At 36.5% G+C, this 27,989-nt stretch overlaps 1 long non-coding RNA gene across 1 annotated transcript; it reads left to right on the top strand.

Annotated features, from left to right (window-relative positions):
- Positions 1 to 117: 117 nt before the first annotated feature.
- On the top strand, positions 118 to 27,989 carry LOC109028844 (uncharacterized). Its single transcript, XR_002007816.4, has 5 exons — positions 118 to 151; positions 11,279 to 11,403; positions 12,568 to 12,629; positions 26,448 to 26,614; positions 27,901 to 27,989. It is a non-coding gene; the product is annotated as an uncharacterized lncRNA (long non-coding RNA).

The raw sequence follows: 27,989 nt of genomic DNA, 5'->3' as shown, positions 1-27,989 counted from the left end.
AGAACAGAAAGTGGATGCTGTCTATTATCTTAAAGCCTGGGGTTCTAGGATGTCACTTTTGCCTCATCTTATTGGTTACATCCGAGGACAGCCCACAATCAAGGGGAGGGTAGATATGTTCTACCTCTTGACATGTAGTACGGACATAAAGGTATGAGAAAAATTTTTAGACACTGTCATTGGAAACCAGCTACCGCATTACTTTATATATGCCTATCTTTAGGTTAACAGTTTAATAATCTGGATGTAATCCACTGCATACCATAGATGCATATTTTTTTACTTGTCAAATTATTTTTGTTTTCATTAGAAAATCCAAAATTAAAATAATTCCATTGATTTTAAAGATAGATACATATTTCATATAAAGTCAGTTAACAAATCTGGTATGTTATAATGGACAAACCAAGTACCTATACAATGATATGGCATGTACTATTCACAGCAGTGTTTAAATCCAGTCTTTTTTCATGGGATTGGGGGCTATGGGCTTGAGGTTATGCAAAACATCAAAGTGGAGGTAGCTTCATTCTGGGCAATAATTGTTAAGTAAATTAATTTTTTGAACCTGGCTTTTTTCATTTATTAAATGTAGATTATAATATTCTAGTGGACATTTCTTATCTACTAATATATCAGCTATTTTATAATTCTCCTCAACTAATAGTACCTGAATTTTGTTTAGGTAACAACCCATTCTTCAAACCGCCTAATCTAAGCCCTTATTGACTTAACCAATTATCATATTCCATTCTTTTGGGTAAAATGATGGTGTTAGGGTTGGGACCCCATCAAACCAATTCAAATAGAATAAATGTAAAAACAATTGGAATGTTGGAAAAAATTTCTTTCTCTGTACACAAACAAAGTATGTAGCACTAGGAGTTGTTATCAAAGTTATTGAGTAGAGAAGAATTGTTTTATCATGAGATTGACAATATGGCATTTAGAGAAGAAAGATGAATTTACTGCTTCAAACTGGAGCTTCATTTTCTTCTCAGAAGTCTACATTTGAGAGCTAATAGTGAACCTTTTTGCTATAAATCTCTTTATGTTAGAATTTTTGATTGTAGCAAAATTAAGATACTTAAAATAAGTATACATCACAGAATTGTTTTGAAAATTAAATTTGATAATTATTATAAAACATCCTGTACCATGTCTGGCATATAAACACTTTTTTAAAATTTTACTCATTATTTGAAGTATGGCAATATTCCTAGACTATCAAATAATTTTATTTTTTCTTAAGAAACAGATTTTAAATATTTTTTTGTTTAGTTACAGAACAAAAAAATCATAGAACCTTGAGTCTATTTGATTTTAATTTCAATACATAAGGTAGAGCTGCCTGCAATTACAAGCTTACCTAACAGAGAAATATGGTGTAAATGAAAAACACAATAAAAATGTAATTATGGAAGCTGGTTGATTTTTTTCCTTGAAAGAAGTTTATGTTGGATAAGAAAGAGCTGATTTCTATTATTTGTTATGATTACAGTATTCTATTTATATTCTCAGCACTGAATTAATTTCTTTTTTAATGCTAACCTTGCTGAGGATCCTTTTAAAATACTTTAATGAGTTGAGTACATAAATCATCTCAGTGAACACAAACACTTGTATGTAAAAACTCTGGAGGGAGCTTTCTAAAGATTTTAGAGTAGAAAATGAGTCACTTGAAGGCTTTGTGCCCCCTCTTTTCACTTACCAAAATGAAAATAAATAACAATTATTATTTTTCATAGACTTAGCAATGGTAAAATCTTTAATAAAAAATTGTTCAAAAGAAAACATACAGCATTGCATATAGAGAGCTTTACAATACATTGCATACAAAGACTACCAAGTACAGGTGTACAGGCTTAGCATTTGTTCTCAGGTTTGTGAATTTTGAGCTGGAATGAATATTGCATTATAATGGAGATCATATGCATATAGGCAAATGCCTACAGTAAAAAGGAGAGTTTTTGAAAGCTATACAGTAATAAATACAGATTAAAATTAGAGAATTAACAGCTAAATATTAAAACTAGAATAGAGAATACTTCATTTATATCTTCCATTAGCTGGAAATATTTATATGTATACAAACAAACTCTAATTTAAAAATAGATAAAGTGCTATAGTTATGTAATTTGTCATAATTAAATACTTAAAATTATTAGATGTTCTCACACATATATAACATCAGGTTTACAATTCAGGTAGCGATAATTTGTCAATCTATGGCGAGTCATTGAGTTTTGAGTAAACATTGCTTAATTGTCTGGTTTGTAAAACTTCATTTTCATATATTAAATTTTCTTAGAGTAGATCTCATCAATATTCTCACTCAGCAGAAGCATCCCAAACCTTTACCTACATAGAGATGCCAAACGTTGTTTTCTAAATAAGATTCATTAGAAGGAAACTAAAGACTCATCTATGATGGAGTTGAGAATATATTAGGAATAAATTAAAAATATAATGGAATACTGGGATAATTTTCCAGTTCTTTAAAACCATCCTACATAGACGTAGTCTTGCATGTCTATTGCATAGTTGTTGAGAAACCGAGGAAAGCATATTTCTATAATTTGCTTTATTCTCACCATTTATAATAGAGATATAAGCTTTAGAAAACAAAGATTCCATCAATACAGAAGGAAGTCAGAGACCAATACTATGTAGTAAAACAGAAATCAAACCAAAACCCATGATTCTGATATAAGATCTATAACAATAATTTGTTTTTTGTAGAATTTAATTTCTATATGTCTCAGTGTTTTAATTTTGTGAAAAAAAAGGTAACAATAATTTTTTAAGCCCTCAAGGGATGAAACTGTTTAGCTGAAGGACATAGTGAACCATTAAGTCTGAGGTGAACTACCCAACAGAATAGCTCCTTAGGAATAAATCAGAAAGTGGCATATTTAAAAGCTACTTGCAAGTTCTGTCTGTATATCTTAACTCCCCCAGAGAATGCCTTGCTCTTACTCTATAAAACATTCTTTTTCCTTAATAACTGACATTATTAGGAAAATGGGGAGGTGGAGCAATATGGCCAAATAGAAACCTCCACCAATAGTTCTCCTACAGGAATACCAAATTGAAAAACTGTTTATACAAAAAACACCTTCATAAGAACAAAAAATCAGGTGAACAATCACAGTACCTGGTTTTAACTTCATATTACTGAAGGAGGCACCAAGAGGGTAGGAAAGACCATCTTTAATGTCAACACCACCCCTCCCCAATCTCCTGGCAGTGGCACCACAAGGCAGAGAGAGAATCTGTGCACTTGGTGGAAGGAGAACAAAGCAAATGTGGTGCTTTGCGTTGGAACTCAGTGCTGCTGTATCAATGTGGAAAGGAACACCAGGCAGAACTCCGTTGACATCCACAGAGGGAGCATTTAGACCAGCCCTAGCCAGAAGGGATTTGTCGACCCCAGGAATTGGAACTTGAGGTCTGGCAAGCCTCGCTACTGTGGGCTAAACAACTCTGTGATCTAAAACAAGCTTCAAAGGCAATCTAGGTCACAAGGACTGCACTTCCTGGGAAAGCCATGATGCTTGGAGCCAGTGGACTTGGGGGACAAGCAACCTAGTGAGACACCAGCTAGGGTGTTCAAGTGAGTATTTGCGCCACCCCTTCCCCAGTGCCAGGCAGCACAGCTCACAGCTCTGGGAGAGACACTTTCCCTCTGTTTAAGGAGACGAGAAGGGGGAGTAAGAAAGACTCTGTCTTACAACATGGATACCAGCTCAGCCACAATAGGACTGGGCATGAAACAAAGTTGCAAGGCCCACATTCCGGGCCGTAGCTCCTGGATGATATTTCTAGACACACCCTGGGCCAGAGGAAACCTACTCTCTGAAAGGAAGAATAAGGCAGGATTCATCACCTGCTGACTAGAGAGCCCTTGGGACCTGAATAATCAGTAGAAATACCCAGGCAGTACTTCCTGTGGGTTTTAGGTGACACTCTGAGACATGCTGGCTCCAGATGTGATCTAGCACATTCCTAGCTGTGGTGACTATGGGGAGTGATTCCTTCTGCTTGAGAAAAGGAGAGAGAAGAATAAAGAGGACTTTGCCTTGAAGCTTAGGTACCAGCTTGGCCACAGTGGGGTAGAGCACTAAGCAGGTTCTTGGGGTCCCCAGTTGCAGGCCTTGGCTCTTGGAAGGCATTTCTGAACCTGCTCTGGGTAGTGGGAGGCCCATTGCCCTGAAGGGAGGGGTCCTAGGCATGGCAGCACTTACCACGAGCTTAAAAATGAACGGTTGGGCTTTGAGTGAGCATCAGCAGTTGCTGGTCAATACTTGCCATAGGCCTGGGCCTGTGGTGGCCATCAAGAAAGACTCCTTTGCTTGTGGAAAAGGGAGGAAAGAGTGGAAAGGATATTGTCTTGTGGCTTAGGTGCCAGCTCAGCTGCAGAACAATAGAGTATCAGGGGGATTCTTAAGGTTTCTCATTGAAGACTTTGACTTCCTGACGGCATCTCTAGACATGCCTGGGTTCAGACAAACTCACTACCCTGAAGGGAAAGACACAAGACTGGCTGGCTTTGTCCCCTGCTGATTGTAGAGTGCTAGTTCCTTGAGTGAACATAGATGGCAGCCAGGCAGTGGTTACAGCAGGCCTTGGGTAAAACCCAGTACCATGCTGGCTTCAGGTCTGATTCAGCACAGTCCCAGTGGTAGTGGCCACAAGGGTACTTGTGTCAACCCTCCCTCAGCTCCAGGCAGCTTAGAACAGAGAGAGATACTTCATTTGTTTGGGAAAAAACTAATGGAAGGAAGGGGCCGGGGGCGGTGGCTCACACCTGTAATCCCAGCACTTTGGGAGGCCAAGGCAGGTGGATCACGAGGTCAGGAGAGATCGAGACCATCCTGGCTAACATGGTGAAACCCTGTCTGTACTAAAAATGCAAAAAATTAGCTGGGTGTGGTGGCAGGTGCCTGTAGTCCCAGCTACTTGGGAGGCTGAGGCAGGAGAATGGCGTGAACCTGGGAGGCAGAGCTTGCAGTGAGCCGAGATTGTGCCACTGCCCTCCAGCCTGGGTGACAGAGTGAGACTCCGTCTCAAAAAAAAAAAAAAAAAAAAAAAAAAGTAATGGAAGGGAAAAGCAGTTTCTGCCTGGTAATCTAGAGAATTCCTCCACATCTTATCCAAGACCACCAAGACCACCTCTACAAGTCTGTAAAGCCACGGATTACTGAAGTTGGGGTGCCTCCTAATGCAGATACAACTACAGTGATGAAATATGTAGATTACAAAACCAAAGTTCCTTAGAATACTCAGAAAGCCTTCCCAAGAAGAATCAGCACAAACAAACTCAAACTGTGAAGAAAAAAATACCTTACACCTCAGTGCCCAATAAACATCCACAGCCATCAAAACCATTTAGGAAACATGACCTCATCATGAACTAAATAAGGCACAGAACAGAGATATGTGCACTTCCAGACAGAGAATTCAAAATAGCTGTGTTGAGGAAGCTCAGTGAAATTAAAGATAACACAGAAAAGGAATTCAGAATTCTATTGAATAAATTTAACAAAAAAATTGAAATAAATGAAAAGAACTAAGCAGAAACTCTGGAGTTGAAAAATGCATTTGACATACTAAAGGATGCATTGGAGTCTCTTACCAGCAGAATTGATCAAGCAAAAGAAAGTATTAGTGAGCTTAAAGACAGGCTCTTTGAAAATACACAGTCAGAGGACATTTTTAAAAAGAATAAAAATGAATGAAGCATGCCTACAATAACTAAAAAACAGCCTGAAAGGGGCAATTCTAAGAGTTACTGGCCTTAGAGAGGAGATAGAGAGAGAAAGATTGAGGTAGAAAGTTTATTCAAAGGGATAATAACAGAAAACTTCCCAAACATAGAGAAAGATATCAATACTCAAGTATTAATAAAAGAAGGTTACAGAACACCAAGCAGATTGAACTCAAGTAAGTGTACCTCAAGACATTTAATAATCAAACTCCTAAAGTCAAGGATAAAGAAATGATTCCAAAAGTAGCATGAAAAAAAGAAACAAATAACATATAATGGAGCTCCAGTAGATCTGGCAGCAGACTTCTCAATGGAAACATTACATGTCAAGAGGAAGTGGTATATTCAAAGTGCTAAAATAAAGCAAACAAACTTTTCTTCTAGAACAGTATGCCTAGTAAAAATATCCTTTAAAAATGGAGAAATAAAGATTCTTTCAGACAAACAAAAGCTGAGGGATTTTATCAACACTAGACTTGTCTTACAAGAGATGCTAAAAGGAGTTCTTTGATCTGAAAGAAAAGGTTGTTAATGAGCAACAAAATATTTGGAGGTGCAAAACTCATGCAATAATAGTAAGTACACAGAAGAACACAAAATATTATAATATTGTAATTGTATTTGTACAATTGTTTTGTAAATTATTCATATCTTGAGAAGAGGAAATGATAAGTTGATCAAAATAATAACTTCAACAACTTTTCAATAATAGACAGTACAATAAGATATAAACAGAAACAACAAAAAGTTAAAAAGCAGAATGATAAAGTTCAAATGTAGAGATTGTACTCATTTTATCTTTATTTATTTATTAGTTTGTTAGTTTATGCAACCAGTTTAAGTTGTCATCAGTTGAAAATAATTGGTTATAAAATATTATTTGCATGCTAAATATTATTTGCATGCTACATGGTAACCTCAAGTCATAAAACATGTATCAAATACACAAAAAATAAAAAGCAAGAAATTAAAACATGCCACCAGATAAAGTTATCTTAATTAAAAGGAAGTCATAAAGGAAGGAAAGAAGGAAGAGAAGACCAAAACAGTTGGAAAACAGATAGCAAAATGATAGCAGTAAGTCCTTAGTTATCAATAATAACCTTGAATGTAAATGGACTGCACCCTCCTATCAAAAGAGATGGAGTGGCTGAATGGATAAAAAGAAAAAAAATAAGATCTAAAAATCTGATAACCATAAGAAACACACTTCACCTATAAAGACACAAAAATATGCAAAATATAGGGATAGAAAAAAGATATTCTTATGCAAATGGAAATCAAAAAAGAGGAAGAGTAGCTATACTTATATCAGGCAAAATATATTTTAACACAAAAATCATAAAAAGAGACAAAGAAGGTTATTATATAATGATAAAGTTGTTAATTCAGCAAGTAGTTATAATAATAGTAAACATATATGCACTCAGCACTGGAGCACCCAAATATATAAAGCAAATATTATTAGTACTAAAGAGAGAGATAGAATCCAATACAATAATAGCTGGAGAATTTAACACTTCACTTTCATCATTAGACAGATCATCCAGACAGGAAAAGAACAAAGAAACATCAGACTTTATCTGCACTATGGACCAAATGAACATAATACACATTTACAGAACATTTCACCCATCAGCTGTGGAATAAAAGTTATTTTCCTCAGCACATAAATTATTCTCAAGGTGAGAGACCATATGTTAGGCCACAAATCAGTTCAAAAACCTGAAATTATGTCAAGTATCATCTCTAAACATTGTGGATTAAAACTAGAAACCAATAACAAGATGGATTTTGGCAACTATACAAGCACATGAAAATTAAACAATATGCTCCTGAATGACCAGTGGGTCAACAAAGAAATTAAGAAGGAAATTAAAAATTTCTTGAAACAAGTAAAAATGGTAACAAACTTAGCAAACTTATGAGATGTAGTAAAAGAAGTACTAAGAGAAGATTTACAGCTGTAAGTTCCTATATTTAAAAAGTAGAAAAACTTCAACTAAACAACATAATGATACATCTTAACTAGAAAAGCAAAAGCAAATAAAACCTCAAACTAGTAGAATAAAAGAATAATAAAGATCAGAGCAGAAATAAATAAAATTGAAACAAAAAAATAGAAAAGATAAGTGAAACCAAAAGTAGATTTTGAAAAGACAAACAAAATTGATGAACCTTACTTTAAGTAAGAAAAAAGAAGACTCAAATAAATAAATTCAGAAATGAAAAAGAAGACATTGCAACCAATACCACAGAAATCCAAAGGATCACTAGACTACTGAGCCTCTACATGCCAATGAATTGGAAAACTTAGAATAAATGGATAAATTCCTTGACAAATATGACCTACCAAGATTGAACCATGAAGAAATTCAAAACCTAAGCAGAAGAATTACAAGTAATGAGATTGAAGCCATAATAAAATGTCTTATAGCAAAGCAAAGCCTGGGACTTGATGTCTTCACTACTCAATTTTTCCAAACATTTAAAGAAGAATGAATATCAATTCTACTCAAACTGTTTCAAAAAATAGAGATGGAGAGAATACTTCCAAATTTATTGTAAGAGGCCAGTATCACACCAATACTAAAGCTAGACAGGAAAGGAAAGGAGAGGAGAGGAGAGGGGAGGGGAGAGGAGGGGACGGGAAGGGAGGAGAGGGGAGAGGGAAGAAGAAAGGAAAGAAGGAAGGAAGGAAGGAAAGAAAGAAAAAAAAAGAAAGAAAGAAGAAAAAGAAGAAAGAAAGAAGAAAAAGAAAAAAAGAAAGAAAGAATGAAACTGCAGGCAAATATCCATGATAAACATTGATGCAACAATCCTCTACTAAATACTAGCAAACCAAATCAATAACACATTAAAAAGATCATTTGTCATGATGAAGTTGGATTTACTCTAGGGATGCAAAGATGGTTCAACATATGCAAATCAATCAATATAATACATCATATCAACAGAATGAAGGAAAAAAATCATTTAAATTGATGCTGAAAACGCATTTTATGAAATCCAACATCCTTTCATGACAAATGTCCTGATAAATGAAATTCATGATAAATAAATGAAAGTAAACAATCAACAAAGTAAAGAGAAAACACACAGAATGGGAGAAAATATGTGCAAACTATTCATCTGACAAGGGATTAATAACCGGAAAAAACTGGATACAGAAGGAACATACCTTAACATAATAAAAGTTATATATGACAGACTCACAGCTAGTATACTGCATGGGGAACAATTGAAAACCTTTTCTCTAATATCTGTAAGATGACAAGGATGCTCACTTTCACCACTGTTATTCAACATAGTACTGAAAGTCCTGGCTACAACAATCAGACAAAAGAAAGAAATAAAGGGCATTCAAATTGGAGTGGAAGAAGTCAAATTATTCTTGTTTATAGGCGATACGATCTTCTATTTTGAAAATCTTGAAGACCCCATCAAAAAACCTATTAGAACTGATAAATAAACAGAGTAAAGTTGCAGGATACAAAAATCAACATACAAAAATTAGTAGCATTTCTATATACCAACAGTGAACAATCTGAAAAAGAAATCCAGAAAGTAATCCCATTATAATACTACAAATAAAATAAATTCATAGGAATAAGCTTCACCAATGAAATAAAATATCTCTATAATGAAAACTATTTTAAAAATAATGAAAGAAATTGAAGTGGTAACACAAACCTGGAAAGATATTCCATATTCATCAATTAGAAGAATCAATATTATTAAAATGTTCTTACTACCTAAAGCAATCTAGAGATTCAATGCAATATCTATCAAAATACCAATGACAGTCTTCACAGAAGTAGAAAAAACAATGCTAAAATTTATATGGAACCACAAAAAACCAGAATAGCCAAAGTTATCCTAGCAAAAATAACTAAACTGGAGGAATTATATTACCTGACTTTAAATTATATTACAAAGCTTTAGTAACCAAAATAACATGGTCCTGGCACAAAAACAGATGCATAGACCAAGGGAACAGAATAGAGAATCCAGAAACAAATCCATACATCTACAGTGACCTAATTTTCAACAAAGGTGCCAAGAACATACATTGGGAAAAGGACAGTCTCTTCAATAAATGATGCTGGCAACACTGGATATCCACATGCAGAAGAATGAACCTAGACCCTTATGTCTCACAGTTAAAAAAATCAAATCAAAATGGATTAAAGCCTTAAATCTAATACCTGTAAATGTGAAACTAGTAAAAGGAAACACTGGGTAAAATTTTCCAGGACATAGGACTGGGCAAAATTCCCTGAGTAATACCCCACCAGCACAGGCAATCAAAGCACAAATAAACAAATAGGTTCACATCAAGTTAAAAAGCTTCCGTACAGGAAAGTAAACAATCAACAAAGTAAAGAAAAGACAAACAGAATGGGAGAAAATATGTTCAAACTATTCATCTGACAAGGGATTAATAACCAGAATATATAAGGAGCCCAAACAACTCAGGAAATAAATCTAACAATTTGATTTAGTAATGGGCAAATGATCTGAACAGACATTTCTAAAAGGAGCCATACAAATGGCAAACAGGTATGTGATCAGGTGCTTAACATCACTGATCATCAGAGAAATGCAAACCAAAACCACAGTGAGATAGCATCCCACCCCAGTTAAAATGGCTTTTATACAAAAGACAGACAGTAACAAATGCTGGTGAGGATGTGGAGAAAAGACAACGTTGGTACACTGTTGGTGGGAATGTAAATTAGCACAACCATTATAGAAAACAGTTGGGAGTTTCCTCAAAAAAACAAAGAGTGGAACCAACATAAGATCCAGCAATCCAACTACTAGGTATATACCCAAAAGAAAGCAAATCAATACATTGAGAAGATATCCTTACTCCCATGTTTATTGCAGCACTATTCACAACAGTCAAAATTTGGAACCAGCCTAATTGTCATCAACAGATGAATGGATAAAGAAAATGTGGTACATATACACGATGGAGCAGTATTCAGCTATAAAGAATGAGACCCCTCATTTGCAACAACAAGGATGGAATTGGAAGTCATTATGTTAAGCAATATAAGCCAGGCAAAGGAAGATAGCTGATTTTGGAAGCTAAAATTAAAATAATTGAACTCATAGAGATAGAGAGTAGAATAATGGTTACCACAGGCTGAGAAGGGTAGTTGCAGGGAGAGACGGGATAGTTATTGGGTACGAAAATAGTTAAACAGAATAAATAAGATCTAGTATTTGACTATAACAGGGTGACTACAGTCAAAAATAATTTATTCTATATTTAGAAATAACAAAAAGTATATAATTTGATTTTTCATAACACAAAGGATACATGCTTGAAGTGATGAATATCCCATTTACCCTGATGTGATTATTACACAGTTTGCCTGTGTCAAAATATCTCATGTACCCCATAAATATATACACCTACTATGTACTCACCAAGTGAAAAATTAATTATAAAAAAAAATTGACCCAGACTTTTGGCTTCTTTTCAATCTATAATAGCACAGTTGATTCCTGAGCTGTGATGACTTTCCACTGACCATACTACTGCAATGATGTTATTCTGGGCCAAACTTCGGAATCAATTATTGTCTGCTGCCTGATTCATTTATTTATCATGCACCCTGGTCAGTCCATAAATGTGATCTTTGAATGTCTATGAACATAAATATTTTGCTATAACTATCATAGTTTAAATTTGATGGTTAGCAACAAGATAGAGTATTTGGGAAGTTTATTGAGGTTTTGAGAGATAGTTTTCACTGTACCCATACATTTGATTTTTAATTTCTCACTCATATAAACATCTGGAAATTACTATTTTTGCATAAATTACTTTGTATACAAGAACCCAGCATGTTACAATTTGCACCTTTATTAGTCTGGAGGTTTGAAATGGGTTTTATTACTCATGCCCTTGGTTCTATTAAGGAGGCTCACTCTTTGGAAGGATGAAGGAGTACAATTGTATTAATAAAGCATTATTTTTCGTCCGGGCACGGTGGCTCACGCCTGTAATCCCAGCACTTTGGGAGGCCGAGGCGGGCGGATCACGAGGTCAGGAGATCGAGACCATCCTGGCTAACACGGTGAAACCCCGTCTCTACTAAAAATACAAAAAATTAGCCGGGCGAGGTGTCTGGCGCCTGTAGTTCCAGCTATGCGGGAGGCTGAGGCAGGAGAATGGCGTGAACCCGGGAGGCGGAGCTTGCAGTGAGCCGAGATGGCGCCACTGCACTCCGGCCTGGGCGACAGCGAGACTCCATCTCAAAAAAAAAAAACAGAATTGTTTTTCATGTTCAAATAAAGCGGAAGTTATAGAAAACATTATCATATAAAAATATTTCTTTTTAGAAAATCATAAGTATCAATGAACTATATATTATAAACATTAAAATAGCCAAATCATATTTAAGTTTTCTTAACACAATGGAAACTGTCTAAACAAGTCATCTAGTCTTTACCCATTATAACCTTAGATTTAAAAAAATTAGATTGACTTTGAAACAATCCCAAAATAGGTGGAATAATTAACAGAGCTGTAATCATTGTTATAAACCTCCTGAGAAGTCACTCTAATAAAACTGATATATTAAAATCTCCAAAATAATCAGGTGCAACTAAACATGATTAATGATGAACCAACTAAATTCACGTGCAAAGCATATTAAGCACTTGTGGACTTTGACTTGTATCAAACTTCCTCTTTAATCTGATTCTTTTATAAGAGCAAATATACTAGCAGTTTTACTTTGCTCACATATTTTAACCCCATGCTATTTTTATTGCAGTGGATTTTCACTTGCTAAAGTAGAAAGAAGATCCCAACATTTGATGAGAAAATATACAGAAGGTGATTTCTACAAAATGTTAAATGTTTTTATTCAATGCTCTATCCTGATTTTTTAAAAAAGTCCTGGCTCACGCCTGTAATCCCAACACTTTGGGAGGCCGAGGCGGGTGGATCACAAAGTCAGGAGTTCGAGACCAGCCTGGCCAACATAGTGAAACCCATCTCTACTAAAAATACAAAAAATTAGACAGGCATGGTGGCATGCACCTGTAATCCCAGCTACTCGAGAGGCTGAGGCAGGAGAATCACTTGAACCTGGGAGGCAGAGGTTGCAGTGAGCCGAGATCACACCACTGCACTCCAGCCCTGGCAATAGTGTGAGACTTTTTCACCAATGTAATGAAACTATTTTTGACACCAGTGATGTTCCCTTTGAGGAAGTTCCCGCTTTTACAATAACAATAACTAGGACCATAATAATAGACAGACTGGACGTTATTTATTTGGTCTGGGAAAGCACTGCTTAACATAACTCCTCTGTATATGCCTGAAATGTAACCATGAAACATACAGTTGCTTTTTACGTCAAGGATCAAACTCCCGAAATTTTTTCCTTATGCTCTTTGTCACTAGAGACTTTCCATTGTCTTTCCTTTGGCTGTTCTTACTTTTCTTAGCCTCAACAGTTACCTTCCATTTAGCCTACCACCACGAGGGAAAAAAAGAAAAAATAAAAAACTGACTAATATTTTCTAAACCTGTGTTTCTAGATGTGGATCTCTCTTTTGGGCAGATGAAAGTATATTGAGTTTACACATGGTGACTGTACAGATTTGTTTTTAATTACGAAAGAACATGGCTACTGCCTTTGAATTCTCAACATTCAATGTGGTCAGCAGTAGTAAACCTGGCACTTTGAGGGCAACCCAAGTAATAGCAGCAACAGCAACAACAGACCTTAATCAAGCAATTAATATGTGCCATGTCTCTTGCTAGACATTTTAACAAGAGTTATTTTACCTATGTCACACACTTGTAATTAACTGCATAGTAAATAAAGGCTTTTAGGGCATAGGTCACATGTCTGACTCACAGCTGCGATGTGGTGGATCCAAATCTCTCTGAGACCAAATACTGCCCAGCTCGAATGAATGCTATGCTCCATGCCTGAAACAACTGCTCCAGCCCTCAGAAAAGAGTCTCCCATTCAACTGAAGTCTGCATATCAGATTCCCGTGGGATAATTCATAAAGGCTCCTTGAAGTTAATTCTGGGTATATCCTGAAATAGAGGGTCTCCTCTGTTTTTTCTTCTTTTTTTCCACAACCGAGGAGGCACTAGTGCCTACTTATCTGAATAATGGGATTTCTCTTTGATGCAATTGCAGTTTTTACTAGGCCTTTCAATAAATATGTTGAATATTTTTCCCTGTTGTACGTGTCTGTGTTCTGCAGTGCCCTTTCTACTTTCATATCAGCTTATTTCCTTTTAGCTTTTGCCACATTTATCAAATATCACAGCTGATGTTGAGGAAGATGATGATGATGATGTATAGGTTTCTGTATTATTTTAATTAAAACCAATCTTTTATTAAACAGCAGATAGAATTAAGAAAATTAATCTATCTATAAGAATCCGAACTACAAAATTACAGTTGCCAAAGAGTCAAAACATCCATAATATAGAGATGTGCTGAGGACATCCTTGGTGAGTGGAAGTCCATGTTGCTGAGCCCATGCGTAACCTCCATCCCTGCCACCGTGGCCACTTTGTTCATGGGCCCATTGGGCGATGACAGGTGTGGATGGAAAAAGAGGCTGAGTGGTGTCCACAGAACAGGTCATCCTATCCACTTGATTATTAAAATCCTCCTCCGCTGAGGTCACCTATTGGTAAGCACTCACGTAGGATACAAATATCTTCACAGTTTTAGACCACTCAGAGAGGTCCATCCACATAACTCATCCCCAAATTTATTTGTCACCAATTTTCCAATCATGCTTCTTCCAAGTTCCTGACCATGCAGCCAAACCATTGGCTACAGCCCATGAATCAGTATATAATCACACATCTGGCCATTTCTCCTTCCATGCAAAGTGCACAACCAGGTGCATTGCTCGAAGGCCTGCCCAATGGGAAGATTTCCCTTAACCACTGTCCTTCAGGGATGTCCTAGGAAGGGGCTGTGGTGCTGCATCTGTCCACTTTGGGGTGCTGCCTGCCTATCATGCAGAACCATCTGTGAACCAGGCCCTTGTCTTCTTTTTCTCTCTCAACTGATCATAGGAACTTCCCCATGAGGCCACTGGTGCAGGCTGGGAAAGAAGGCAGAATGGCAGGAGTGGAGACCATGGGCATTTGAGTTACTTCCTCATGTAACATCAGTGCAGGCTGGGAGAGAGAAGCAGGGTGGCAGCCAAGAGACCATGGTTATTTTAGCCACTTCCTTATGTAACTTACTTGTGCTTTCAGGACCTGCTCGAGCCTGATCACATATATACCACTTCCATTTGATGATGGAATGCGGCTGGGCATGCCCAACTGTATGGCTAGATGGGTCAGAAAGCACCCAGTTCATGATAGGCAGTTCAGGTCACATGGTGATTTGATGACCCATGGTCAAATGTTCAGTTTCCACCAAAGCCCAGTAACAGGCCAAGAAATGTCTCTCAAAAGGAGAGTAGTTGTCTGCAGAAGATGGCAGGGCCTTGCTTCATAATCCTGGAGGCCTCCACTGAGACTCACGTATCACGACCTGCCAAAGGCTTCAAACAGCATCTGTATCTGTCACTGATACCTCCAGCACCATTGGATCTGCTGGGTCATATGGCCCAAGTGTCAGAAAAACTTGCACAGCAGCCTGGGCCTGTTACAGAGCCTTCTCCTGTTCTGGACCCCTCTCAAAACTGGCAGCCTTTTGGTTCACTTGATAAATAGGCCGGAGTAACACACCCAAATGAGGAATGTGTTGCCTCCAAAATCCAAATAGGCCCACTAGACGTTGTAACTCTTTCTTGGTTGTAGGAGGGGCCAAATGCAGCAACTTATCCTTCACCTTAGACAGAATATCTCGACAGGCCCCACACCACTGGACCCCTAGAAATTTTACTGAGATAGAGGGTTCCTGAATTTTAGTCGGATTTATTTCCCATCCTCTGTCATGCAAATATCTCACCATTAAGCCCAGTTTGTTTTCTGCTTCTTGCTCACTGGATCCAATCAGCATTATGCCATCAATGTAACGGACCAGTGTGATGTCTTGTGGAAGCGAAAAGCAATCAAATATCTCGGAATGAGATTATGACACAAAGCTGGAGAGTTGATATATCCCTGAGGTAGGACAGTAAAGGTATATTGCTGGCCTTGTCAGCTGAAGGCAAATTGTTTCTGGTGGGCTTTATGGACAGGAATGGAGAAAAAGGCATTTCCCAGTCAATGGCTGTATACCAGTTACCAGGAAATGTGTTAATTTGCTCAAGCGATGAAACCACATCTGGTACAGCAGCTGCAATTGGAATCACCACTTGGTTAAGCTTACAATAATCCACTATCGTTCTCTGATCCATCTGTCTTCTGCACAGGCCAGATAGGAGAATTGAATGGAGATGTGGTGGGAATCACCACCTCTGCATCTTTCAAGTTCTTAACGGTGAAAGTAATCTCCACAATCTATCCAGGGATGGGATATTATTATTGATTTACTATTTTTCTAGGTAGAATCTGCTCCCATGGCTTCCATTTGGCCTTTCCAACAATAATAGCCTTCACCTTGCCAGTCAGAGAGACAATGTGGGGGTTCTGCCAGCTGCTAATTAGATCTATGCCAATTATGCATGCTGGCACTGGGGAAATGACCACAGGGAGTGTCTAGGGAACCATTGGACTCACTGTGAATTGAACCTGAGCTAAAAGTCCATTAATTACCTGACCTCCATAAGTTCCTACTTTAACTGGAGGACCACAATGACATTTTGAGTCCCCTGGAATCAACAGCTCAGAGCCAGTGTCTAGTAGTCCCTGAAATCTCTGATCATTTCCCTTTTCCCAGTGCACAGTTACCTTGTTAAAAGGCCAGAGGTCTCCCTGGAGAAGGTTGGGAGAAAAATTAACAGCATATAAATTATGGATAGCGTAGTGGGGTCCTTCCTCAACAGGACTCGGCCTTCCCTGCATTAAAGGGGCTCTGGGTGTGTAAACTGGCTCAAGTCTGGAAATTGATTGAGAGGCCATAATTCTCTTTTTTAATAATTCAAATTAGTCTTTTGTCTATTCGACCTGGAAGTTTTCTGCTCATGTAAATTAAGTAGAAACGCAGTAGGCTTTGTATCAATTTCACTTCTAGGAAGACTGTGATTAATCAGCCGATGCCAAAGCTCTACACGAGTAAGACTATTCTGATTGCTGCTTTGGCTCTGCTGTTCATTACAGTAGCAACACTAACTTTGCCTTGGTTGATTGAGTGCCACTACTTTGCCCCTGCCACCTTGGGATCCAATTATTCCCCAATTATTTCCATTGAATTTAAATTTTGTAGTTGAGTGACTGAGGTTCCCACTATTAGATCTGACATACAGAGAAGAGCAATTACAGGGCTCTTCAAAGATGCAGGTGCTGCCCTCACAAATCTGTTTCACAAGGCATTGGTCAAGGGACGCTACCAGCTGGGATGAGTAGGTCTAAAGTGACTAATCCACTCCACTATCCCAATATCCCTAAGCCTTTGGATCCCTTCCTTTACATTAAACCAAGAGAGATCGGGTGTTTCCAGCTTGCTCACAGTGGGCCATCCTTTAATCCATATTTCAGCTAACCAAACCAATAAACTATTAGAACCTTTTTTAATTCTCCAAGCTGCAACATTAAAAGCAGAGTCCCTATTTAATAAAGAAATTCAGCCTTATCCAAGTCTATGTTCCTTCCACCATTATCCCATACCCTTAATATCCATTCTCATGCCTGCTCTCCAGATTTCTGTTTATGTAAATTAGAGAACTCAAACAGTTCTTTTTGAGTGTAGCACACCTCCTCATGGGTCACACTTTCAATCTCACCTCTAGGGGTCCACCAGGACTTTAATCTAGATATAGGTCTAGAAGCAAACAGAGGTGTTGGGGGTGGCTCCTGAGAAGAATCAACATTATTTTGCCTGGCAACTGCCTCAGGGGAGGCCATTACTGTTGCCTCAGGCAGTGCGGGGTTTATCTCTTCAGACAAAGGTAGAAAGGCTGATGGCAGCATGGGTTGGGGAGGGGATGTTGCCACTACTGGAGATAGGGAAGCTGTTTCTTCTGGCAAAAAAGGTTCATCAGAGTTTACAAGCTCAGTGTCCCCAGCTTCATCAGAATACACCCACATGTCCCCATTCCAAGTTGCAGGATCCCATTCTTTTCCAATCAATGCCCTCACTTTAACAGTAGGCACCTAGTGAAGCTGTGCATGCATCTTTCATTGCAGATCAGCCACTCACACGATAAGAGCTTGTGTCTGCTTTTCTACAATTTCGGCTCTCAGCTCTTTCTCTACAGGAGATAAGACTCTCACTCGGGGCAATCTTAGCAGATTTGAGGCTCAGTATCTGCTTCTGAAGGCAGGAGTTAGAATCCCTGAGTTCATCATTTTCTTTTGTCACTTTGTCCAATGAACTTAGGAGCAACCAACAAGCTTCATATGTTCCTTGGTTCTCCACATACAGTCAAAGGTATTATGTATAGAGTCACTAAATTTCTTGCCTCTCATGAGCGGTGAATCATGAATGTCAAATGCATTTATTTTGCATAACTCTCCACACAGGTCACACCAAGGGCTATCAGTGTTCTCCATACTATTAGAAGTACAGTCCTTAGCATTTTTGGGTCTAATCATATTAAGCAGCCAACTCCAGAAAACCCCAAAACAAAAAAAGAACTCCATCCTTAATTTTCCGTTCCTCTAGAACCACTCCTGGTACCAAAATTTGTATTAGGATTCTGTAGAGGAATAGAACTAACAGGATATATATATATATATAAAATAAGTAATAGGGTATATATATTTTCATATATATTATTTAAGTGATTTTAATAACATATATATAAGTAAATAAAGGAAAGTTTATTAAGTAGTGTTAACTCACACGATCACGAGGTGCCACAATAGTCCATCTGCAAGCTGAGGAGCAAGGAAACCAGTCTGAGTTCCAAAGCTGAAGAACTTAGAGTCCGATGTTTGAGGGCAGGAAGCATCCAGCATGGGAGAAAGATGTAGGCTGGGAAGGTAAGCCAGTCTAGCCTTTTCACATTTTCCTGCCTGCTTTATACTCTGGCCACACTGGCAGCTGATTAGATGGTGCCCACCCAGATTAAGGGTGGGTCTTCCCTTCCCAGTCCACTGACTCAAATGTTAATCTCCTTTGGCAACACCCTCACAGACACACCCAGGATCAATACTTTGCATCCTTCAATCCAATCCAGTTAATACTCAGTAGTAACCATCACAAAGGTGAAATCTAGAGCTTCTTTCTTTAACACAATCTATTTCTGTACTCTTTTCACGAGACTAAAGTTTAAAAATTGAGAAGTTCATATCACATTTCTCATTTCCAGGTAATGTTTATATTCTTTTTTCTTAGTATAAAACAAAAATGTTGGATTTAGTTATTATAACTGTGGTAACTTACAGATGACTACAAATAGCATGAAAAAGTGAGTTTTATGTCCTCTCCCCTTAAGTCTGGATTGGCCTCTGACTGCTTTGACAAATACAGTGTGGAAGAAATGATGCCATACAAGTTTTGGGCTTAGAATTCAAAGGGACCTATAGTTTCTTCCTTGGTCTAAGTGGAGCCCTGAGCTAAAATATAAGTTTGACTATCTTGCTGGAGATTTCATGGAAAGGCACTAAGATTACAGGGAAAGGATAAAGGGCCAACCCAGCCCTGCCTGCTAGCTCTCTCCTCCAAGATGCCACACATTTGTGTAAAGTCATCTTGGACATTCCAGACCAGAAAAATTATTAGCTGAACTTCTCCAAATCACCCCAGTTAATCCCAAGTGAGCAATTGAATTGTCCAAGTAAGCACAACTTGAATTCTTCACCCACTTAATTGGGAGATAAAAGGAACATGTATTTATGTCACTAAACTTTGAATGAGTGCATTATGCAGCATTCATATCTGGAACAATAGATATTAAAGCTTCTTTTAAGCAAAGAGGAAGACAACCATGTCTGTGATATTATTTTAGAATGTAGGGAAAAAGCCATGCTTTATCACCCTACCACAAAACTGTAATGAAAACAAAATAATTATCTCTTTATCAGTTTAATCCAAATAGAAGCTTCTTTAACTCTGAAGTAAAAGGGATTGATGCTTGTCACATGAAAGGGTAATTGTCAAGTAGTACATTTAGCACATGCAAAAACTTAAAACTATCTCAATATATTATTGTTTTTAAAATAGTAAAAGTTTAGGAAAATTTATAATAGTATATTATATAGACTTCCTAATAATGATATTCAAATGTATGCCCAATATAAGAAATTGTTTTAACAAATATTTATTGACTTCTATTATATAAAAAGCTATATGTCTGACCTTCCACTACATGACAAGCACTGGAACTCATATCTTACTGAATATAATGAATATAACTAAATATATAGGTAGCTAGATGCTTCATATCTGTCCAGAACATTAACAGCCCCAAATATGTATCATTGTATTTAAGTGACTTTAGTAAGATAATTTGAAAAGAACACATCTGTACAAATTTAGAAAGCTGTGTAACAGAAAAGAGTGCATTAAAGAGTAAAATTGTACATAATGATTCTATTTTAATCATAATAAATTGTAGTGGAATTACTCAGGTTATCACAAGGGCAGAAAATGGCTTGGAAAGCAGTGGTTAAAAAAAGGACATTACTCATATTTTTATGATTTTTTCTTAGACCTACTCCAGATATGCAGGAAAGCATTTTAATCTACAGTTAAAATACCCTCATCAGCCTGGGAAAGGTGGTGTGCTTGAAAAAGATGTGAAAATTTAATTTAATGGACTACCCTAAAATAGTGTCTCAGTGCAACTATCTACATTCACAATATTAATATTCATATATTATTTGAAAGAACACTATTAGTATAACCAGGTCACTCATGCAAATAAGGAGACTCCCATCTTATAATAACAACTTCCCACCACAATTTGATCAGGCTCAGTGACCTAAAGGTAATAAATGCCTAAGCCAACAAACCAAACAGCAGATACATAAATCAGCTGCCAATAACAGTCTTTCAAGCCATCCAACCCTCTGGGATTGATGTGTTTAATTAAGAAAAATACATTGTGTGGTGTTGAATCACTAATGATGTTGTAAAGCAAATAGTATTTAAATGATTTACCTTGCAATATCTGTGTACTAATTATATTATCAATACTCTATTAACAGGTGATATAAAGAAAATAGAAATAAGATTTATCATGTTTTGAGTTTGAAAATCATGAGCAATCAGCTACTTCTTTGAATCAAAACACAAAAATGACAATCATCATGAAGCGTAAAAATTGCATTTGTTGAAGGTACAGTTGTGGGTTATGCTTTTATTTTCCAATGAGCCTCCAAGGTCCTAACTTTTGATGATCCTAGTAGATATATTCTATTCTCTTGAAGAATACACTGTGATAATATTAAGATAATGAGTTCCACCTGCCAAACACATAAACAAACAGAATAGAACAGGTAAAGGTAACAGGACACAGAATAAAATAAAAATCGTAAACAATAAGATGTCTGCTGGTTCTTGTGCCTTAACTGGTTGGAGGTTCAGGGAAGATTTGAGGCAATAAATTAATGTCTTACAGGAATCCTTCTCTATGTTTTCCTCTGATCCTTACATTAGGACTACAAGTCCATATGATGACACATCCCATATTGAGTACACTTAGTAATTGAGACTAGAATCAACTACTACATTTGAGTCACTATGCAGCCTTGACTTTCTTATAACTGCCTTAGTTTCCTTATCTGGGCCCCAGGATCCTTATCCAAAAGGGAGTGGAATAATAGCATCTACCTCACATAATTATAAAAATTTAGTTAGTAACAAATACAAAGTTCTCAATGTCTGACATAATGTAAGTTCCATAGAAGAATAAAATATGATTCTCAATTGTTATCATGATCCTGACAATGACTAATGACTTGGGACTTCACATCTTCCTACAATACCTTCTAGCAGATAAGACTGCAGTTTTCTTCTCATAAATGGCAGAAACTTAACTTTAAATTTAAATTAACATTAAATTGTAAAATGTACTCTTTATTGTGCTAAACAAATCTTTGTAACGATCCCTAACTAACTACTGTAAGTATAAACATTTGAATCACTGACTAGGATGAAAAAATGTATCACAGCCCATTCCTAGAGTTGTAAGTGGGGTCAATCCTAACTGAACCAAAACATGTTCACATCGAATTTCAAAAATTTTTTTTTTTTTTTTTTTTTTTTTGAGACCGAGTCTCGTTCTGTGCCCAGGCTGGAGTGCAGTGGTGCGATCTGGGCTCACTGGAAGCTCTGCCTCCCGGGTTCACGCCATTCTCCTGCCTCAGCCTCCCGAGTAGCTGGGACTACAGGCACCCGCCACCACACCTGGCTAATTTTTTGTATTTTTAGTAGAAACGGGGTTTCACCATGTTAGCCAGGATGGTCTCGATTTCCTGACCTCGTGATACACCAGCCTCGGCCTCCCAAAGTGCTAGGATTGCAGGTGTGAGCCATGGTGCCTAGCCTCAAATATGTTTATGTATGCATTAGCACACTCCAATATTTGAATCAGTATCTGAGGGCTTACTATATATACAATACATGTGTGGTGTGCTGAATGTAGTGTTATGTTCCACTAGATAGTCTAACATTTATTAACCTATTAGATACATATAGATAAATATGTGTGTAAGTGTGTGTTTGGGTATACATACTTACAGCCAAAATGGGTGTATGTGGGAAGAGAAGGCAATTTTTTTAATTTGAAGTTTTTATATAGTAGGGAAAATTGAAACAACAGGATTTCAGTAGGTAAGAAATGGGATAATTTAAATTAAAGAATATTAAGCAGCATGGAACTTTGCAGTTTGGTGCAATAAACTGACAAAAAAGTTTATATGGGAATAGTGAGAACATAACAAAACTACAATTTGTAACATGCTTTAAAAGTAGTAGATAATGAAATTGAAGGAAAGATGGGCGTCACAGTTAAGAGAAGAAAACTGGACTTGATTCCAAGAGGGGAGCCAAATAAATCCTTGAGTCCTCTACTGATATGATACAATCAGAATTTTATAAGGATTGGTCTGGCTTAAATGGACAGAGACTGCAGAAGTTAAAGGAATTGGTTGCCAGATGGTTATAGTAATTTAGGGTTGGGGTGATAGAGCTGTGGGCTGAGGTAGTGCAGTGGTACAAGCAGAAACAATCAAGGACAGGCTTTCATGGGAAACTGAATTTAGAAGATGGAGGGAAAATATCTAGACAATCATTTTTCTGAGATTTTTAGTTTGGTATGTAAAAATTTATGGTAGTACTAATATAGACGGGTGCAGGGAGAGAAAAGCTAATATTATAGAGTGAATGCCAATTTTAATTGCTGAACTTGTGATTCTTGAAAGAAGAAGTTTAAAATGGAGAAATTTCAGCAAAAGCTGAGATTTATGTACATAGGAGATTATGTATATAGGAGTGAGGCCCATGTGAGAGGTCAAACCTAGAGCATCTCAATGAAATCCCCCGTATTTCATATATTTCAATGCCAAACCTGAAAATTACACTAGACTTCTGAATTTCAAATCAAGGAATGCTCATTTAAAATATCTCCTTTAGTTAGGTCTCCTTTTATCAATTCTGCCACTTTCATTAATTCTACCAATTCTGCTGAAAAGAATAAAAATGCATTGTCACAGAGTGATTCCAATGACTGGAATCCAACTTATTATTTATATATAATTGTGTTGTCTTTATTTAGATTAAATTTGTTGTTTTGTATAAATCAATGGTACCTAAGAATTTAAGCTATCCAAAATCTCTGTTTTGTAAATTGTCTTTAGTTATTAAGGAAATAAAGCTTGTAGTCTAATTTGTGGAATCAGGAAGTTTGCTTTGACTAAAATAAAAGAAGAATGAAGTTATAATCAATTTAATGTCTTCTGCTCTCAGTAAAAAGCAAGAGGCACATCTTACCTTATAAGCTAAATGCAAAACAGATGTTGTTCAGTGAGTTTGACTCTGGACCATTTTAATTTTTTACTTTTAAGACAACATTTAAAGATGCCAGATTGTTCTAATCACAAGTGTCAACCATTCATTAGCTTAAAGGAAAAAGGTAACAGATTATGTATATAATAGTCACCCGGGGAGAAGACATAATAATCTTCCACAGGAGAGAGACAGGTAAACAATTACTCTAATGGAAAGCAACAAAATGTGATTAACATTAAATGCTACCCAAAGACAGATATTTGTGGTGAGAATGACATAGAGGACAACTATATAACTTGGCCTTATATTTTGGGCAACATAGGTAAGGAAAACAGCTGTGGTGAGATGCCTCAGGTGAAGAACTGTTGTAGATTTGCTTTTTATTTTTGAAGGAATCCAAAATATATTTTTCCTGGCATGGTATTTTCCTGGCATGGTAAATTGAGTTCCTAAAGTGGATTCCAAAAAATAACTCAATTCTCTGTGAATATGGTGAGCTATAACTCCCATGATTGTATTAGTTTTTATGTCGCAGTTGATGTTAAGATAGAGAGATTATCTTCCTGGTCTTTTGTATATAATTACATGAGCCCTTAAAAGCAGAGAACTTTCTTCATCTGATGGCAGAAGTCAGAGAGATTTAAGGCATGAGAAGGACTAGATGTACAGCTGATGAACTGATGATTCAATGGGCCACGTGAAAAGAAATTTGGTGGCTTTAGGAACTGAGAAGGATCACTGGCTAAAAGCCAGCAAGCAAAGGAGAACCTCAGCCATACCCTGCAACGAACTAAATTATGCCAATAATGGAATGAACTTGAACAATTCTCCCGTGAGAATCCATGTGACGAACGATTTGAGTTTGAACTTGTAAGACCCTGAACATAGAACTTAGGCAAGCCCACCTCTATACTTTAGACTTATGGAAATCTGACTTTGAAAAAATAACGTTAGAGAAAAAATTATTGGTTTTATTAAAGCTCAAAAATCAAACACTTGCCATGTGTTAAATGCCTACATTATGGACTTTTAAATATCATTTTAAATATAAAATAAGAATAGCTGTGAATAAGCAAAATGAAGATGTGCCATGATTCAAAGTTAATTTAAAAGAGAGATGCTTAGGAAGAGTGCAATAATATAGCCAAAATGCATCTTTGGTCAACGACAGGCCATAATGATGGTGGTTCCATAAAATTATAATGGAGCTCAAAGATTCCTATCACCTAGTGACACTTAGCTGTTGTGAGTTCGTGGCACAATACATTACTCACTTTTTTCTAATGTAAACACCCTGCTGCTCTGCCGGTCGTAGAAATGTCTAGCACATATGATTATGTGCAGCATATAATACTTGATAATTACAATAAACGACTATGTTACTGGTTTAGGTATTTACTATGCTCTACCTTTTATCATTATTTTAGTGTGTACCCCTTCTACTTATAAACAAAAGAACATAAGTGTAAAACAACCTTAGGCAGGACTTTCAGCACATATTGCAGAAGGCATTGTTATCATAAGAGATGACAGCTCCATGTGGAATATTGTCCCTGAAGACTTTCCAGTGAAGCAAAATGTGGAGGTGGAAGACAGTGATTTGAATGATCCTAACCCTGTATGTGTTTGTGTCTTCGTTCTTAAAAAAATATTTAAAAAGATATATATGTACACATATATATGAATTTTAAATAGGAAAACGCTTATAGAATAAGGACATAAATAAAATATTTTGTACAGCTGTACAATGTGTTTGTGCTTTGGGCTCTTATTACAAAAGAGTAAATAAGTTAAATAAATCAAGTTTATAAAGTTAGACATTTACAGTAAGCTAAGGTTAATACATTATTGAAAAAGAAACTTTTTTTATACATCTACTGTATAGTAGTGCACAGTAATGTCCTAGATCTTCACGTTCACTCAACACTCACTCACTGACTCACCCAGAGCAGCTAGCAGTTCTGCAAGCTCCACTCACGGGGTCTATACGGTATAGCTTTTTAAAAAATATATTTTATATTGTATTTTTACTGTACCTTTTCTACATTTAGATATGTTTAGATACACAAATACTTACCTTTATAATTGCCAACAGTATGCAGGACAGTAACATGCTGTATAGCTTTACAGCATAGGAGCAACTGGTTGTACCATGTAGCCTAGGTGTGTAGTGGGCTGTACCATCGAGGTTCATGTAAGTACACTTGGTGATGTTTGCACCAAGACAAAAATCACCTTATGGTACGTTTTTTAGACTGTATCCTTGGCATTAAGTAACACATGACTACACATATATCTGTATTTTGCATATTAAGTATTAAACTGAGAGAGTATTTCAAAAAAATATATTTGACTTATGTAGTCAGGCTTATCAATATATGACGAAATGCAACATGTGGCTAAATATAAATTCTGAGTTTATATTTTCTTTGAATTACCATCATATTATTTATTAAGTGTCTAATTTATTTGCACTTACATATGAGAAAAAGAATGGTACTTTTGATCTACAGTTGCCTCATGCTAAGATATCTCTTAATAAGGACTTAAATATTTAAGAAATTTCCTCTTTATAAGGAAATAAATAAAAATAAAGGTCATTTTATTGCAAAAGTGATTAAAAGAAATAACAAATATTCATCTCTATTTTTAAGGGAGGCTGATCCCAGGTGCACTGTGGCAGGTGGCAGTATAGATTTTTGTGAAGCAGCAGTGTGCTGTGATATGAGTAGCAGATGAAGAAGGAAGGAAATGAAGTCACTTAATTCTTATATGGCATAATTACTCTTATATTTGGAATCAACATGTGGAATTTCTAGATGTGAGTAACTCATTGTGCTGTGCCCTCCTGCTCGTTTCTTTTCTATAGCTACAATGTCACTAGGTGATAGGAATCTTTTAGCTCCATTATAATTTTATGGAACCACCATCATTGTGGCCTGTCATTGCCCAAAATTCCATTGTGGCATTTTGGCTATATTATTGCACTCTTCCTAAGCATCTCTCTTTTAAATTAACTTTGAATCATGGCACATCTCCATTTTGCTTATTCATGGCTATTCATGAATATTCACGTTGCATTTCCCATGTATTTTTGTCTCTCTCTTGTGACTATTTTGCCACTCATTTCTAGTCAAATGTGTCTGTCTCCCAAATTTGTGGAAAATAATAATTCCTTGATTTTCCTATCTCATTATTTTACTGTTTTTTTTTACATTTTTTTCTCCCAGTTTTATGAAGCTTTTTGAATCTGTTGGGCATATATTTTTTTCTATATGATCACACTGAAGAATACAAAATATCAACTCTGCCTATTTATATTAGGGTTACTCATTTTGATGGCTTTAATATTAAGTGATCATCATTTTAAATCATGATTCAAGAGTGATAAATGTGACTTGATCTCTACTTGATTGTACAAATGAACCATGAAAATGATCCAGCATGATTTGCAGATGGCCAGATTAGAAAACACTTTGAATCATTAGAGTTGAAGCTTCTGAAAAAAACAGATAAGTTATTTTTCACTCACTCTCTTCACTATCTTCATTTTTCTTTGTCTTCCTTCCATGATATTACAGTTAAGCAATTTTCAGTAAGATCACAAATCTGTTTCTAAATGCAAAATACTCTTAAAATTCCTTATCACATAACCTATCAACATCTGATAATATTGGCCATTCCCACCTTAAATCACCCTTACCTCTGAATATCTTAGCTTGTGTTTTTCCTACTCTCTCCATCATTTCTTACCCATATTCCTATTTGTTCCCATCCTCTTCTTCCCAGTCATGAAATGTTGGAGTCCTCAAAGTTCGCTCATAGGTCTAATTTCTTATTCTGTATTTTCCCTGTAGACGATCTCAACTACCAATTATAAGCAGATGACTACTCCTTATTTTGCATAACGAATATAGACTTCTCTCAAATTATCTAACTGCCAATTTACAATTTCCTCTTAGATGCCTGACAGCAGCTGAAACTTAATATGCCAGAAGCCAAGGTTTAAGACTTTATTCATTTGTTAGTTATCTATCGCTATGCAACAAATTACCACCAAACTGGGTGGATTAGTAAAAATCTTTACGTATTTATTTTCTCTCACAGTTTCTCTAGTTAAGAAATTTGAAAATGGCCTGACTAGATTATTTTGGCTTGAGGACTCTCAGGAGATTCACTTCAGATTTTGTTCATTA

Source organism: Gorilla gorilla, chromosome 9 (assembly GCF_029281585.2).
Source record: "Gorilla gorilla gorilla isolate KB3781 chromosome 9, NHGRI_mGorGor1-v2.1_pri, whole genome shotgun sequence".
NCBI classification, from domain to species: domain Eukaryota; kingdom Metazoa; phylum Chordata; class Mammalia; order Primates; family Hominidae; genus Gorilla; species Gorilla gorilla.
Note: the sequence above shows the minus strand (reverse complement) of the source record. Positions and strands in the feature narration are given on the sequence as shown.